The sequence below is a fragment of the Haematobia irritans genome, chromosome 5, assembly GCF_050003625.1.
Source record: "Haematobia irritans isolate KBUSLIRL chromosome 5, ASM5000362v1, whole genome shotgun sequence".
In the NCBI taxonomy this organism is placed as follows: Eukaryota; Metazoa; Arthropoda; class Insecta; order Diptera; family Muscidae; genus Haematobia; species Haematobia irritans.
Genome location: NC_134401.1, coordinates 27672539 through 27688459, shown reverse-complemented (window position 1 = coordinate 27688459; position 15921 = coordinate 27672539). Strand labels below are relative to the sequence as shown.

At 29.5% G+C, this 15921-nt stretch overlaps 12 non-coding genes across 12 annotated transcripts; 1 reads left to right on the top strand and 11 right to left on the bottom strand.

Moving 5' to 3' along the window:
- Positions 1–7568: 7568 nt before the first annotated feature.
- On the top strand, positions 7569–7640 carry TRNAE-UUC (transfer RNA glutamic acid (anticodon UUC)). The gene has a single exon. It is a non-coding gene; the product is annotated as a tRNA-Glu (tRNA).
- Positions 7641–10442: 2802 nt separating this feature from the next.
- Positions 10443–10514, bottom strand: TRNAD-GUC (transfer RNA aspartic acid (anticodon GUC)). The gene has a single exon. It is a non-coding gene; the product is annotated as a tRNA-Asp (tRNA).
- Positions 10515–11238: 724 nt separating this feature from the next.
- Positions 11239–11310, bottom strand: TRNAD-GUC (transfer RNA aspartic acid (anticodon GUC)). Its single transcript has one exon. It is a non-coding gene; the product is annotated as a tRNA-Asp (tRNA).
- Positions 11311–11678: 368 nt separating this feature from the next.
- Positions 11679–11750, bottom strand: TRNAD-GUC (transfer RNA aspartic acid (anticodon GUC)). The gene has a single exon. It is a non-coding gene; the product is annotated as a tRNA-Asp (tRNA).
- A 356-nt stretch (positions 11751–12106) lies between these two features.
- TRNAD-GUC (transfer RNA aspartic acid (anticodon GUC)) lies at positions 12107–12178 on the bottom strand. The gene has a single exon. It is a non-coding gene; the product is annotated as a tRNA-Asp (tRNA).
- Positions 12179–12892: 714 nt separating this feature from the next.
- On the bottom strand, positions 12893–12964 carry TRNAD-GUC (transfer RNA aspartic acid (anticodon GUC)). The gene has a single exon. It is a non-coding gene; the product is annotated as a tRNA-Asp (tRNA).
- A 389-nt stretch (positions 12965–13353) lies between these two features.
- TRNAD-GUC (transfer RNA aspartic acid (anticodon GUC)) lies at positions 13354–13425 on the bottom strand. Its single transcript has one exon. It is a non-coding gene; the product is annotated as a tRNA-Asp (tRNA).
- Positions 13426–13789: 364 nt separating this feature from the next.
- TRNAD-GUC (transfer RNA aspartic acid (anticodon GUC)) lies at positions 13790–13861 on the bottom strand. The gene has a single exon. It is a non-coding gene; the product is annotated as a tRNA-Asp (tRNA).
- Positions 13862–14207: 346 nt separating this feature from the next.
- On the bottom strand, positions 14208–14279 carry TRNAD-GUC (transfer RNA aspartic acid (anticodon GUC)). Its single transcript has one exon. It is a non-coding gene; the product is annotated as a tRNA-Asp (tRNA).
- A 274-nt stretch (positions 14280–14553) lies between these two features.
- On the bottom strand, positions 14554–14625 carry TRNAD-GUC (transfer RNA aspartic acid (anticodon GUC)). Its single transcript has one exon. It is a non-coding gene; the product is annotated as a tRNA-Asp (tRNA).
- Positions 14626–14966: 341 nt separating this feature from the next.
- On the bottom strand, positions 14967–15038 carry TRNAD-GUC (transfer RNA aspartic acid (anticodon GUC)). The gene has a single exon. It is a non-coding gene; the product is annotated as a tRNA-Asp (tRNA).
- Positions 15039–15600: 562 nt separating this feature from the next.
- Positions 15601–15672, bottom strand: TRNAD-GUC (transfer RNA aspartic acid (anticodon GUC)). Its single transcript has one exon. It is a non-coding gene; the product is annotated as a tRNA-Asp (tRNA).
- Between the last annotated feature and the right edge of the window lie 249 nt (positions 15673–15921).

Here is a 15921-nt window from a genome sequence, read left to right as displayed (position 1 = left end):
TACCGTAAAAGTTTCAAGTACTTAAAGAAGAAGATATCACTGGATACTTAAAATCTTTAGTGCAATCAAGCATTCCTCAGTGAAGAGGTTTTAGTTAAGAGCGAATAGTTATATTACTCATAAGGACCCCATGACCCATGTAGTATTTTTGTATACTCCAAAAAAAATTTATATGTTCAGCTATGTCATCTGCAAGCATATATGGGTAGTATCACAAATGATGTATTTAAAATGTGTTGGTAACACTTGAAAATTTAATAAATAAACAAGCATTTGTGCTTGACTCAGCAGGGTGAATTAATCTTCATGTACCCTCGAAAGAGAGAGAAAGGAATTGAGAAAAAATAGTTTAAAGTCAAACAAGTATATACGGCCGTAAATTCGGCCAGGCCGAATCTTATGTACCCTCCACCATGGATTGCGTAGAAACTTCTACGAAAGACTGTCATCCACAATCGAATTACTTGGGTTGTAGTATCTTAAAACTTTTTAACATCGTTTTCTAAATTGTTGTATATATTAGACAAAAAAGGTATGTATAGGTAAGTCTACAAATAATTACAAATCGATATGGATTTCTGCGTATAGGACGTATAGAGCCAGAATTGAAATATGGGGGTCGCTTATATGGAGGCTATATACAATTATGAACTTGATATGGACCAATTGTTGTGTGATTGGGGATCGATTTATCTGAGGGCTATATATAACTATAGACCGATATGGACCTAGTTAGACATGGTTGTTAACGGCCATATACTCGCACAATGTACCAAATTTCAACTGACTCGGATGAAATTTGCTCCTCCAAGTGGCTCCAAAACCAAATCTCGGGATTGGTTTATATGGGGGCTATATATGACTGATATGGACCACTTTTGGCATGGTTGTTAAATATCATATACTACCACCACATACCAAATTTCAACCAGATAGAATGAATTTTGCTCCTCCGAAAGGCACCGAGGGTCAAATCTGGGGATCGGTTTATATGGGGGCTATATATAACTATGAACTGATATAAACCAATTCCTGCATGGTTGTTAGAGACCATATACTTACATCACGTACCAAATTTCAACCGAATCGGATGCATTTTGCTCTTACAAGGGGCTCCGGTGGTCAAATCTAGGGATCGGTTTATATGGGAGCTATATATAATTATGGACCGATTTCGACCAATTTTTGCATTGGGGTTTGAGGCCATATATTAACACCATGTACCAAATTTCAGCCGGATCGAATGAAATTTGCGTCTCTTAGAGGCTCCGCAAGCCAAATCGGGGGATCGGTTTATATGGGGCTATATATAATTATGGACCGATGTGGACTAATTTGTGCATGGTTGTTAGAGATCATATGCTGACACCATGTACCTAATTTCAACCGGATCGGATGAAATTTGCTTCTTTTAGAGGATCGGCAAGCCAAATTTGGGGGTCCGTTTATATGGGAGCTATACGTAAAAGTGGACTGATATGGCCCATTTACAATACCATCGGACCTACATCAATAACAACTACTTGTGCCAAGTTTCAAGTCGATAGCTTGTTTCGTTCGGAAGTTAGCGTGATTTTAACAGACGGACGGACGGACATGCTCAGATCGACTCAAAATTTCACCACGACCCAGAATATATGTACTTTATGGGTTCTTAGAGCAATGTTTCGGTGTGTTACAAACGGAATGACAAAGTTAATATACCCCCATCCTATGGTGGAGGGTATAAAAAGGATTAAATAAAGGGTGGTTAAATTGTAAGGGCCGATGTTAATTGTGAACCACACCTAAACGCCAAGTTGTTTTCCGAATTTTATTTGACATTTCTCTATTTCAGACTTACTCAATTTGAACCGTAGAGAGACACAATCCAACAACGTGTTAAATGGTTCCAAGAAATGGTAACCTGGGATGATCAATTTTCGAAGAAAATCATCTTCAGTGATGAGGCACATTTTCACTTCAGTGGACTCGTCAATAAACAGAATTGCCGCATTTGGGCGAATGAGAATCCCAAAAACCAATGCACCCACAAAGAGTGACTGTTTGGTGCGGTTTATGGGCTGGCGGCATCATCGGGTCGTATTTTTTCCAAAATGAAGCCGGTCAGGCAGTTACTGTGAATGGTGTTCGCTATCGTGAATTGATAACGAACTTTTTATGGCCCGAATTGGAAGATATGGATGTGGACGATATGTGGTTTCAGCAGGACGGTGCCACTTGCCACACAGCTAACGAAACAATGGTTCTTTTGCGCAACAAATTCCATGGCCGTGTTATCTCCCGTAATGGCGATGTCAATTGGCCGCCAAGATCATGTGATTTGACACCGTTGGACTTTTTTCTTTGGGGTTATTTGAAAGAAAAGGTGTACGTCGATAAGCCAGCAACAATTCAAGAGCTAAGTGATGAGATAATTCGGCACATTAACGGCATAGAACCTCCATTATACCTCAGCGTCATCGAAAATTTGGACCATCGGATGAAGGTGTGCCACCGAGGTCGCGGCGCCCATTTGGCCGATATTTTGTTCTATACATAATTGAGTAATACCAATATACATAATAAAATAAAATTACAATAATTTCCTAAATAGTTTGTGTTTTATTTAAAATCAACATCGGCCCTTGAAATTTTAACCACCCTTTATTAAGAGATATACATTAGTTTACTATATGATCTCATTAAGGCTGGTGACAATTGTAGCCACTATAGTAACCAAATGTAAATGTTTTTGTCTCAAACCTTAAATCGTTATAATGATATTGGTGGTATTGCCAAGCGCTATGCAATTATTCTACCAGTGAAGGCTCGACATCAACGAAATCAAGATCATCGTACATATTACTCTTAGCCGATTTTGTAATGAACCTGATTCAAAAACAATTTTTGTTATTTATCTAGAATTTTGGATATAATCTAACTCATATCCTTATTCTAATAATTTCACCCCATATCCATCCTTACATCCTTACCTTAGGTAATGAATATTTCCATTTCTTCTATGTCATTGTAAATTACTAATGAATACTTTTAAATGCAATTCCCATGCTTGCATATGTGTCAGTTAAAATTTAAATACATGTCATTCCTTTAACGCTAGCAACTTTGTGTTCTTCGAAATGACTTTATGTCTTGCAACAAATCTAATTAAAAGAACTAAAATAAAATTTAAATATTTATAGAGCAAACAATTTTTAAAAAGTTAATGTTTTGTGGTCTTGTCTTCATGTTTACATTAAGGATTTTTTGTATTTTTTTGTTTCTGAAGCATTTCATTTTGTGGTAATGTAACAATTTACTTCAATTATTTGCATATATATAAGTTGATATGTTAAAGTTAGTTAGAAAATCGAATAGTGTTGTAAATTGTTTGGAATAGGGGGAAATAGAATCATATGATTTTTATTCATATTGAAGCAATATAATATAATAATAAATTTACCACATATTGGTTTAGAGTTCAAAAATTTCCTTTTTTTATTTTCTTTCCGCAAAAAAATCATAGCCATAAAAGCAATGAAAATATTCTGTCTGGAACCGGAAGTGGTGCTTGCCATAGGGCGGAAGTCATCGTTCTAAGTATCCGCAGTATTGATTTCGCATTAGTTCTTCAAATGTGATGCAATTTCAATATTTCAGATTTTATTTTGAAAAATAAGGAAAATTAAAACAAGCTCTTAACTCTTACCACTTGTAAAAGAATTTTTGTTAAACTAGAAAATATTTCTTCGCACATTTTTTAATATATTTTTAAAAAGTTTCCTTTGGTTTTTTTGTCATTATCGGGTTTGGTGCCCGATAATTACAGAAAATTTTAATTTATTGTGAAAACTGGGTAAAACAAAGGATTTGTATATATCTTCTCAAAAGAACTTCTTGTGAAGTGAAAATTAAGTCAATCTCTTGAATAGAATTCTTTTATGTATATACACTAAAATAAATGACTTTGGAATAATCTTCCAAATTGGTTTGCTGGTATTATTATGGATCGAAAATGTTGCAAAATGCCAATTTGAATGACAAATTGGCAAATAAAAAAAAAATAAAAAAACAAGTATATACGGCCGTAAGTTCGGCCAGGCCGAATCTTATGTACCCTCCACCATGGATTGCGTAGAAACTTCTACGAAAGACTGTCATCCACAATCGAATTAATTGGGTTGTGGTATCTTAAAACTTCTTAACATCGTTTTCTAAATTGTGAGTTAGTCCATAAAAGGTATGTATGGGTAAGTCTACAAATAATTAAGAATCGATATGGACTTTTGCACGGTACCTAGAGATCCAGAATTGAAATATGAGGGTCGCTTTTATGTGGGCTATATACAATTATGAACTTGATATGTACCAATTTTTGTGTGATCTGATGGCTATATACAACTATAGACCGATATGGACTAACTAGGTCCATGGTTGTTAACGGCCATATACTAGCACAATGTACCAAATTTCAACTGACTCGGATGAAATTTGATCCTCCAAGTGGCTCCAAAACCAAAGCTCGGGATCGGTTTATATGGGGGCTATATATGATTATGGACTGATACCCTCCACCATAGGATGTGGGTATATTAACTTTGTCATTCCGTTTGTAACACATCGAAATATTGCTCTAAGACCCCATAAAGTATATATATTCTGGGTCGTGGTGAAATTCTGAGTCGATCTGAGCATGTCCGTCCGTCCGTCCGTCCGTCTGTTGAAATCACGCTAACTTCCGAACGAAACAAGCTATCGACTTGAAACTTGGCACAAGTAGTTGTTATTGACGTAGGTCGGATGGTATTGCAAATGGGCCATATCGGTCCACTTTTACGTATAGCCCCCATATAAACGGACCCCAAAATTTGGCTTGTGATTGCTCTAAGAGAAGCAAATTTCATCCGATCCGGCTGAAATTTGGTGCATGGTGTTAGTATATGGTCTCTAACAACCATACAAAAATTGGTCCATATCGGTCCACTTTTACGTATAGCCCCCATATAAACGGACCCCCAAATTTAGTTTGCGATTGCTCTAAAAGAAGCAACTTTCATCCGATCAGGCTGATATTTGGTACATGGTGTTAGTATATGGTTTCTAACAACCATGCAAAAACTGGTCCATATCGGTCCATTTTTACGTATAGCCCCCATATAAACGGACCCCCAAATTTGGCTTGCGATTGCTCTAAGAGAAGCAAATTTCATCCGATCCGGCTGAAATTTGGTACATGGTGTTAATATATGGTCTCTAACAACCATGCAAAAATTGGTCCATATCGGTCCATAATTATATATAGCCCCCATATAAACCGGTCCCAGATTTGAACTCCGGAGCCTCTTAGAGGAGCAAAATTCATCCGATCCGGTTGAAATTTGGTACGTGATGTTAGTATATGGTCTCTAACAACCATGCAAAAATTGGTCCATATCGGTCCATAATTATATATAGCCCCCATATAAACCGATTCCCAGATTTGGTTTGCGGATCCTCTAAGAGAAGCAAATTTCATCCGATCCTGCTGAAATTTGGTACATGATATTAGTATATAGTCTCTAAGAACCATTCAAAAATTGGTCAATATCAGTCTATAATTATATATAGCCCCTATATAAACCGATCCCCAGATTTGAACTCCGGAGCCACTTGGACGAGCAAAATTCACCCGATCCGGTTGAAATTTGCAACGTGGTGTTAATATATGGCCGCTAATAACCATGCCAAAATTGGTCCATATCGGTCTATAGTTATGTATAGCCGATGCCCAATCACACAAAAATTGGTCCATATCGGTTCATAATCATGCTTGCCACTCGAGCAAAAATAAACTAGCAAAATTTGTCAACATTTTATTCCTTTAGAGAATTTTGTCAAATTTTTTTTTCTATAGAAAATTTTGGCAAAATTTTATTTCTGTAGAAAAAGTTGTCAAAATTTTACTTCTATAGAGAATGTTGTCAAAATTTTAAATCTTTTGAAAATTTAGTAAAAATTTTATTTCTATAGAAAATTTTGTCAAAATGTTATTTCTATAGAAAATTTTGTTAAAATCGTATTTCTATAGAAAATTTTGTCCAAATTTTACTTCTATAGAAAATGTTGTCAAAATTGTATTTTGTCAAAATTTTATTTCTATAGAAAATTTTGTCAAACTTAATTATATAAGTATTTAATCGGCCATTTTAAGTTTAATATATACCACGTATGGACTACGTGGTATATATTACGGTATTAGGAAGTTTTAAGATACCTTGTCATCGGCAAAAGTTACCGCAAACCAAGTAATTCGATTGTGGATGACAGTCTTCAGTAGAAGTTTCTACGCAATCCATGGTGGAGGTTACTTAGGCCGTATATACTTGTTTCTTTATTTTTTAATAAATAATTTATACCATTTTAATAATTTTTACCTCCTTAGTCGATCTAACACATGCTGTCCGTCCATCCATATATTTGTTGTTGACAGGATTCCGATCGCATTATTAAATGCGATTTTGATAACCGATTTTGATGAAATTTGGTACATTGTGTTTTTTATGGCACAAGGACGAACGCTATTGAATTTGGAAAAACTCCGATCGAATTTAGATATATGTAGCTCCATATGTATTGCCCGACTTAAAAAAAAAAAATTTGCCATGATATCCTTATTTACTAACCGATATTACTCAAAATTAGGACAAGATAAATTTCTGTTGTATTAGCTAAACCTGCAAAATATCCAAATGCGTTTAGATTTAGATAAAACTCCCATATATGTTACATGCATCATGATTTTGCCAAATTTGGTAAAAATACTCTTTTTTATTAACCGATGTTATTGCTATTTTAATGTGTTAGCCGATCTTATTTGGAGTTACATGTTAGCTCTTACATAAATATATTGCCCGATTGTTACTTATTTAGATACGATATGCGATTTGACGGTCCATGTTTTGGTATAGTATATGGCAGAATGTCTGTAATCAAATCCACATGCTATTTTTTTAAAGGAAACTATTATATTTGATTAATGGTGGCGGGTATTTAAAATTCGGCGCGGCTGAACTAAAGCCCCTTATATTTGTTTCCTCCATGAGATGTTTTATACGGCACATTCTATACATCTAACATAAATAAAACATATTTATCCAAACAGCGACATCTACATTCACATGCATAAACAATAATTACCCAGATCACTTTTGAGAGAGAGATAGATAGAGCTAGAGAGTCATCTATCGGCGAATAGTAAAACATAACGTCTTTGAAATTGATCTCAGGGTTGTATTCTCAGTCGATGAGATCACTACAATACAACCATAGCTCTACGCGAGAATAACGCCCATCGATGAGATCATTCTAATTCACCATAGCGAATATTTTAATACACCACTGCAAATGTTTCAATACACTAAACGTTTATGAAGACCAACCATTGTACAGAAAGAAATCACCATGCAAAGCAATGCTTGGTATAAAAATAGTCAGTCGCAGTATTCACCCCATATAAATGTTAAGGGTTATATCGTGTGTGTGTGTGTGTGTAGATGACTCAGGCAGCTTAAACAATAAAACAAATCATATGCCACATGTCATACATATCCCATATGGTCTAGTGGCTAGGATATCTGGCTTTCACCCAGAAGGCCCGGGTTCGATTCCCGGTATGGGAAGATTTTATTTATTTTTACTAAAGCAAAAGATTTATTTTTTAAGAGACTTTAAAAGCAATCCTAAAGCATTTTTGCAAAAAAAACATATTTTCTAAACAAAGATTCCAGACGCAGAGTATCGACTACTTTGCATAGCTTTTGGGGTTGTGATCACGTTGGCCACTCGAGCCAAAATTAATCGACCAAAATAATAAACAAAAAAAAAATTATTTTTATATAATTTTGTCTATGGAAAATGTTTGCATTTTTTCTAAATTTTATTTCTATAGAATATGCAAACATTTTATTTTCATAGAAAATTTTATCTTTATAGAAAATTTTGTCACAATTTTATATTTATAAAAAATGTCACTATTTTCTTTTTATAGAAAATTGTGTAAAAATTTATTTTTATAAAAAATATTGTCAACATTTTATTTTTCATAGAAAATATTGTCAAAATTAAAATTTTGTAAAAATTTTTGTAAAATTTTTATTTCTACAAGAAATTATGTCAAAATTTTATTTTACAGAAAATTTTGTCAAAATTTTATTTTTATAGAAAATTTTGTCAAAATTTTATCTTATAGAAAATTTTGTCAACATTTTATTTTTATAGAAAATTTTGTCAAACCTTTATTTTTATAGAAAATTTTGTCACTATTTTATTCTTATAAAAAAATGTGTGAAAAGTTTATTTCTATAGAAAATTTTGTCAAATTTTTATTTCTATGGAAAATTTTGTCAAAATTTTATTTCTATAGAAAATTTTGTCAAATTTTTATTTCTATAGAAAATTTTGTCAAAATTTTATTTCTACAGAAAATTTTGTCAAAATTTTATTTCTTTAGAAAATTTTGTCAAAATTTTATTTTTATAGAAACTTCCGCAAAAATTTTATTTTTTTAGAAAATTTTGTTAAATCTTTATTTTTATAGAAAATTTTGTAAAAATTTTATTTCTATAGAAAATTTTGTCAAAATTTTGTTTCTATAGAAAATTTTGTCAAAATTTTGTTTCTATAGAAAATTTTGTCAAAATTTTATTTCTATAGAAAATTTTGTCAACATTTTAGTTTTATAGAAAATTGTGTAAAAATTTTATTTCTATCAAAAATTTTGTCAAAATTTTATTTCTATAGAAAATTTTATTTTATTAGAAAATTTTGTCAAAATTTTATTTTTACAGAAAATTTTGTCAAAATTTTATTTTTATAGAAAATTTTATTTTATTAGAAAATTTTGTCAAAATTTTATTTTTACAGAAAATTTTGTCAAAATTTTATTTCTATAGAAAATTTTATTTTATTAGAAAATTTTGTCAAAATTTTATTTTTACAGAAAATTTTGTCAAATCTTTATTTTTATAGAAAAATTTGTCAAATCTTTATTTTTATAGAAAATTTTGTCAAATCTTTATTTCTATAGGAAATGTTGATAAAATTTTATTTCTATAGAAAATTTTTTCAAAATTTTATTTCTATCAAAAATTATGTCAAAATTTTATTTCTATAAAAAATTTTGTCAAAATTTTATTTTTATAGAAAATTTTTTCAAATCTTTATTTCTATAGGAAATTATGTCAAAATTTTATTTTTATAGAAAATTTCGAAAAAAATTTATTTTTATAGAAACTTTTATTTTTATAGAAAATTTTTATAGAAATCTTTTTTTTTTTTTCTATAGAAAATTTTGTCAAATCTTTATTTTTATAGAAACTTTGGTCAACATTTTATTTTTATAGAAAATTGTGTCATTTTGTTAAATCTTTTTTCTATAGAAAATTTTTTAAACATTTTATTTTTATAGAAACTTCCGTCAATATTTTATTTTTTAGAAAATTTTATTTTACAGAAAATTGTGTTAAAATTGTATTTTTATAGAAAATTTTATCAAATCTTTATTTCTATAGAAAATTTTGTCAAATCTTTATTTTTATAGAAAATTGTGTCAAAATTTTATTTTTTTAGAAAATTTTTGTCGAAATTTTATTGTTATAGAAAATTTTGTCAAATCTTTATTTCTATAGGAAATTATATCATAATTTTATTTTTATTTTTATAGAAAATTTTATTTTTATAGAAAATTTTATTTTTATGGAAACTTTTGTCAAATCTTTATTTTTATAGAAAATTTTGTCAAATCTTTATTTTTATAGAAACTTTTGTCAACATTTTATTTTTATAGAAAATTGTGTCAAAATTTTATTTTTATAGAAAATTTTGTCAAAATTTTATTTCTATAAAAAATTTTGTCAAAATTTTAGTTTCTATAAAACTTTCGTCAAAATTTTATTTTTTAGAAAATTTTATTTCTATAAAAAATTTTGTCAAAATTTTATTTTTATAGAAACTTCCATCAAAAATTTATATCTTTCGAAAATTTTATTTCTATAGAAAATTTTGTCAAAATTTCATTTCTATAGAAAAGTTTGTCAAAATTTTATTTCTATAGAAAATTTTGTCAAATCTTTTTATTTTTATAGAAAATTTTGTCAATATTTTATGTTTATAGAAAATTTTGTCAAATCCTTGTTCCTATAGACAATTTTGTCCAATCTTTATTTTTATAGAAAATTTTGTCAAAATTCTATTTGTTTAGAAAATTGTGTCAAAATTTTATTTTTATAAAATATTTGGTCAAAATTTTATTTTTATAAAAAACTAGTTGTCAACATTTCATTTCTATAGAAAATGTTGGCAACAGTCGATTTTCTCGAAAATATTTCAAATATGTAAACTTCTTCCAATAATATTACAACTCAAAAAAAGAAAACAAAACAAACGAATCTAAAGAGAAAAGAAGGTGCCCTAATCACCATATACTCCCCGACGGGGAATTGAACCCCGGTCTCCCGCGTGACAGGCGGGGATACTAACCACTATACTATCGAGGATCTCGACTCCACGTTGTTTGAACTTATTGAAGACCAGCGCTCAATACAACAACACACCAACAAAAACACTCCTAATGTAAAATATTATTATAAAAGAATAATGGGTAAGTGAATGTATATGCCTACACTTCAAAAGACCGAAGGACTTTGGAATTCATTTTTTACTCAACTATGAAAGGATTGGCATATACATACAACCCCTAAGCATATGAAGAAGAATGTAGTTTGGCGCGCGACTCAATAAACTCAGAGGGAGTGCTAGCTTAGGAAAAATAAAAAAATACTATGCTGATGGCGTTCGTAAGAAGGTATAGAGATATTTTTATTTTTCGAACTTGTAAACATTTCAACGTACATAAAAGAAAAAATCATATTATCAAATCAGAAAAATAAAAAAAAAATCTGAAACAAATTATATATGTTAGAAAAAACACGTATATTGTCTCCGAAAATATTGTAGTGTTCAAAATTCCGAACGTTTATGCATGTAAATCAATTTTTTTTTAATTCTTACATTGGCAATAATTGTTCATGATTAGGTTTTTTTTATTTTATTTCTTTTATTAATTAAAAATAGAATTCATAATTATTGTGTATCACCAATTGTATAATTACCATACGAAACAATTGTAAAAATATACAATAAATATTTTAAATTATTTAGTATAAAACGCGCCTATGTTACATTAAGTCTAACTAACGCTTAAAAAAAATTGTAGAAATTCTCCCCGACGGGGAATTGAACCCCGGTCTCCCGCGTGACAGGCGGGGATACTAACCACTATACTATCGAGGATGTTAAATAATGTGGGACATAATAATAATTTTCATTTAATGATTAAAAAAAATAATCAATTATTTAACTATTATTTAGTAATTTATTAATTTTAAACAAACTCAAAAAATGGATATCAGAAATCTGATGTTTTTAGAGATTTTTTTTTTAATTCGTAGAAAAATGAAATATTTTACTTATACCAAAATTTCAGCTTTTTCATACATAAATATTTTTATTTTTGAAAAAGTTCAAACGGAAAATTAAACCATGCTACAATTGCTAAACGAAACAATTGTAATAATATAAATATTTTAAATTGTATAGTATAAAACGCGGCGATGTTACATGAAATGTATTTATAGCTTAGAAAAATATTCGTTTATATTCTCCCCGACGGGGAATTGAACCCCGGTCTCCCGCGTGACAGGCGGGGATACTAACCACTATACTATCGAGGATGTTAAATGAATTGGGACATAATAATAATTTTCATTTAATGATTAAAAAAAAAATAATCAATTATTTAATTATTATTTAGTAATTTATTAATTTAAACAAACTCAAAAAATGGATTTCAGAGAATTTTTTTTTTTTTAGTTCGAAGAAAAATGAAATCTTTTACCAATACCAAAATTTCAGCTTTTTCATACATAAATATTTTTATTTTTGAAAAAGTTCAAAATGAAAATTGAACCATGCTACAATTGCTATACGAAACAATTGTAATAAAGTAAATGTTTTAAATTGCATAGTATAAAACGCGGCGATGTTATATGAAATGTATTTATAGTTTAGAAAAATATTCATTGATATTCTCCCCGACGGGGAATTGAACCCCGGTCTCCCGCGTGACAGGCGGGGATACTAACCACTATACTATCGAGGATGTTAAATAATGTGGGACATAATAGTACTTTTCATTTGAATTTTGAAAAAGTATATATAATTTTATTATTATTATTTAATTAAATAAAAAAAACCAAAAAATAGATTTCAGAAATTTGATGTTTAAAGGGTAAAAAAGGGAAATTTGATGCTTAAAAAGTATATATAATTTTATTATTATTTAATTAATTTAAAAAAACCAAAAAATGGATTTCAGAAAATTTTAATTTTTTTTTAAATTGTGTCGAATAAAACACGTCTATATTATATTTAATGTATTTATAGCTTAAAAATATTCACTGATATTCTCCCCGACGGGGAATTGAACTCCGGTCTCCCGCGTGACAGGCGGGGATACTAACCACTATACTATAGAGGATGTTATAGCTCGTGGGACAAAACGCTAATTTTCAATCAATGAATTAAAAAAATATATTTTTACTAATATTAAATTAATTTAAAAAGTATCCAAAAATTGGGTTTCAGAAATTTCCCTTAAAATCCAAATTAGCTAAAGCTAAAATTTTAGCTTTTTTATATATACTTTTCTTTTGTTTTTGGGGAAAAAGTTGAATTTAGCTGTTCAAAAAATTGAACAATTCTACAATTACTATACGAAACAATTGTAATAATATAAATATTTTAAACTGTATAGTAAAAAACGCGGCTATGTTACATGAAATGTATTTATAGCTTAAAAATATTCGTTAATATTCTCCCCGACGGGGAATTGAACCCCGGTCTCCCGCGTGACAGGCGGGGATACTAACCACTATACTATCGAGGATGTTAAATAATGTGGGACATAATAGTACTTTTCATTTGAATTTTAAAAAAGTATATAAAATTTTATTATTATTTAAATAAATTTAAAAAAAAAATCAAAAAATGGATTTCAGAAATTTGATGTTTAAAGCGAGGAGTTTTTTTTTTTAATTTTCTGAAAGATGAAATTTATTACCAATACTAACATTTCTCTAAAATGTTAACTTTTTTATATATAATTTTCTTTTTTTTTTTGGGGAAAAAGTTGAATTTAGCTGTTCGAAAAATTGAACAATTCTAAAATTACTATACGAAACAATTGTAATAATATAAATATTTTAAACTGTATAGTATAAAACCCGGCTATGTTACATGAAATGTATTTATAGCTTAAAAATATTCGTTAATATTCTCCCCGACGGGGAATTGAACCCCGGTCTCCCGCGTGACAGGCGGGGATACTAACCACTATACTATCGAGGATGTTAAATGAGTTGGGACATAATAATAATTTTCATTTAATGATTTAAAAAAATAATCAATTATTTAATTATTATTTAGTAATTTATAAATTTTAAACAAACTCAAAAAATGGATTTCAGAAATCTGATGTTTTTAGAGGATTTTTTTTAATTCGTAGAAAAATGAAATATTTTACTTATACCAAAATTTCAGCTTTTTCATACATAAATATTTTTATTTTTGAAAAGTTCAATATGAAAATTGAACCATGCTACAATTGCTATACGAAACAATTGTAATAATATAAATATTTTAAATTGTATAGTATAAAACGCGGCGATGTTACATGAAATGTATTTATAGCTTAAAAATATTCGTTAATATTCTCCCCGACGGGGAATTGAACCCCGGTCTCCCGCGTGACAGGCGGGGATACTAACCACTATACTATCGAGGATGTTAAATGAATTGGGACATAATAATAATTTTCATTTAATGATTAAAAAAATCAATTATTTAATTATTATTTAGTAATTTTGTTAATTTAAACAAACTCAAAAAATGGATTTCAAAGGATTTTTTTTAATTCGAAGAAAAATGAAATCTTTTACCAATACCAAAATTTCAGCTTTTTCATACATAAATATTTTTATTTTTGAAAAAGTTCAAAATGAAAATTGAACCATGCTACAATTGCTATACGAAACAATTGTGATAAAGTAAATGTTTTAAATTGCATAGTATAAAACGCGGCGATGTTATATGAAATGTATTTATAGTTTAGAAAAATATTCTTTGATATTCTCCCCGACGGGGAATTGAACCCCGGTCTCCCGCGTGACAGGCGGGGATACTAACCACTATACTATCGAGGATGTTAAATAATGTGGGACATAATAGTACTTTTCATTTGAATTTTAAAAAAGTAAAAAAAATCAAAAAATGGATTTCAGAAATTTGATGTTTAAAGGGTAAAAAAGGGAAATTTGATGTTTAAAGAGTATATATAATTTTATTATTATTTAATTAAATTAAAAAAATCAAAAAATGGATTTCAGAAAATTTTAATTTTTTTTTTAAATTGTGTCGAATAAAACACGCCTATATTATATTTAATGTATTTATAGCTTAAAAATATTCACTGATATTCTCCCCGACGGGGAATTGAACCCCGGTCTCCCGCGTGACAGGCGGGGATACTAACCACTATACTATCGAGGATGTTATAGTTCGCGGGACAAAACGCTAATTTTCATTCAATAAATTAAAAAAATATATTTTTACTAATATTAAATTAATTTAAAAAGTATCCAAAAATTGGGTTTCAGAAATTTCTCTTAAAATCCATATTAGCTAAAGCTAAAATTTTAGCTTTTTTATATATACTTTTCTTTTTTTTTTTTTGGGGGGAAAAAGTTGAATTTAGCTGTTCGAAAAATTGAACAATTCTAAAATTACTATACGAAACAATTGTAATAATATAAATATTTTAAACTGTATAGTATAAAACTCGGCTATGTTACATGAAATGTATTTATAGCTTAAAAATATTCGTTAATATTCTCCCCGACGGGGAATTGAACCCCGGTCTCCCGCGTGACAGGCGGGGATACTAACCACTATACTATCGAGGATGTTATAGCTCGTGGGACAAAACGCTAATTTTCATTCAGTGAATTAAACAAATTTTAATTTTATTTTTACTAATATTAAATTAATTTAAAAAGTATCCATAAAAATGGGTTTCAGAAATTTTCCTTAAAATCCAGTTTGTACAATTACCATCGAGGGAAAGGGAGTTTTTAAGGGAGAGTTTTTTTTTTAATTGCTGCAAGATGAATCTTGACAGCTATACAAAAATTTGTTAAAACTTATAGCTTCTTCATAAATAAATACAATGCAACCCTCAAACATGAACACTATGAAAACTGGACAGTTGTCTGGAGACATTTGCTATATTAACACATTAAAATTAACTTCTCATAACTGGACACCTCCAAAATGTGGACAAAATTTTGGCAACCGCCTTTCAGAGGTTTCGCTGTATTTATTTATTTATTTATTTTTTTTTTTTTTTTTGAATAAGTTGATTTTAACTACTCGAAACATAGAACAGCGGAGCGAAATGGTTTAATAAATAAAACACGCCTATGTTACATTTAATGTATCTATTACATAAAAGTGATGAATGACATTCTCCCCGACGGGGAATTGAACCCCGGTCTCCCGCGTGACAGGCGGGGATACTAACCACTATACTATCGAGGATGTTATGAAATGTAGGACATAATAATAATTTACATTTAATGAATTTCAGAATTCGATAAACACTAATATAAATTATTCGAGAAAACCACCCGAAGCTACTACTAAAATATTTCATTAAATATTAAATGGAACTTATATCGTATAAAACATGACTATATTATAGTAAAAGGCATTTAGTCCACAGATGATGTTCGAAATTCTCCTCGAGGGATTATATATCCTCGGTCTCCCGTGTAATAGGCCGAGATA